This window comes from Temnothorax curvispinosus, unplaced genomic scaffold (assembly GCF_003070985.1).
Source record: "Temnothorax curvispinosus isolate PA1 unplaced genomic scaffold, ASM307098v1 QBEX01011350.1, whole genome shotgun sequence".
Classification (NCBI taxonomy): Eukaryota; Metazoa; Arthropoda; class Insecta; order Hymenoptera; family Formicidae; genus Temnothorax; species Temnothorax curvispinosus.
The window spans coordinates 1-220 of NW_020221130.1; positions in this window are offsets into that span (position 1 = coordinate 1).

Below are 220 nucleotides of genomic sequence, written 5' to 3' on the forward strand. Positions count from 1 at the left end.
AAATAATATTGCATTGGAAGATAATTGTTTAAGTAAAAAAATCGAGTGTGTGTGTGTGTGTGTGCGCGTGCGCGCGCGGGTGTGTGTGTGTGTGTGTGTGTGTGTGTGTGTGTGTGTGTGTGTGTGTGTGTGTGTGTGTGTGTGTGCGTGCGCGTGCGTGCGTGCGTGCGTGCGTGTGTGTGTGTGTGTGTGTGTGTGTGTGTGTGTGTGTGTGTGTGTG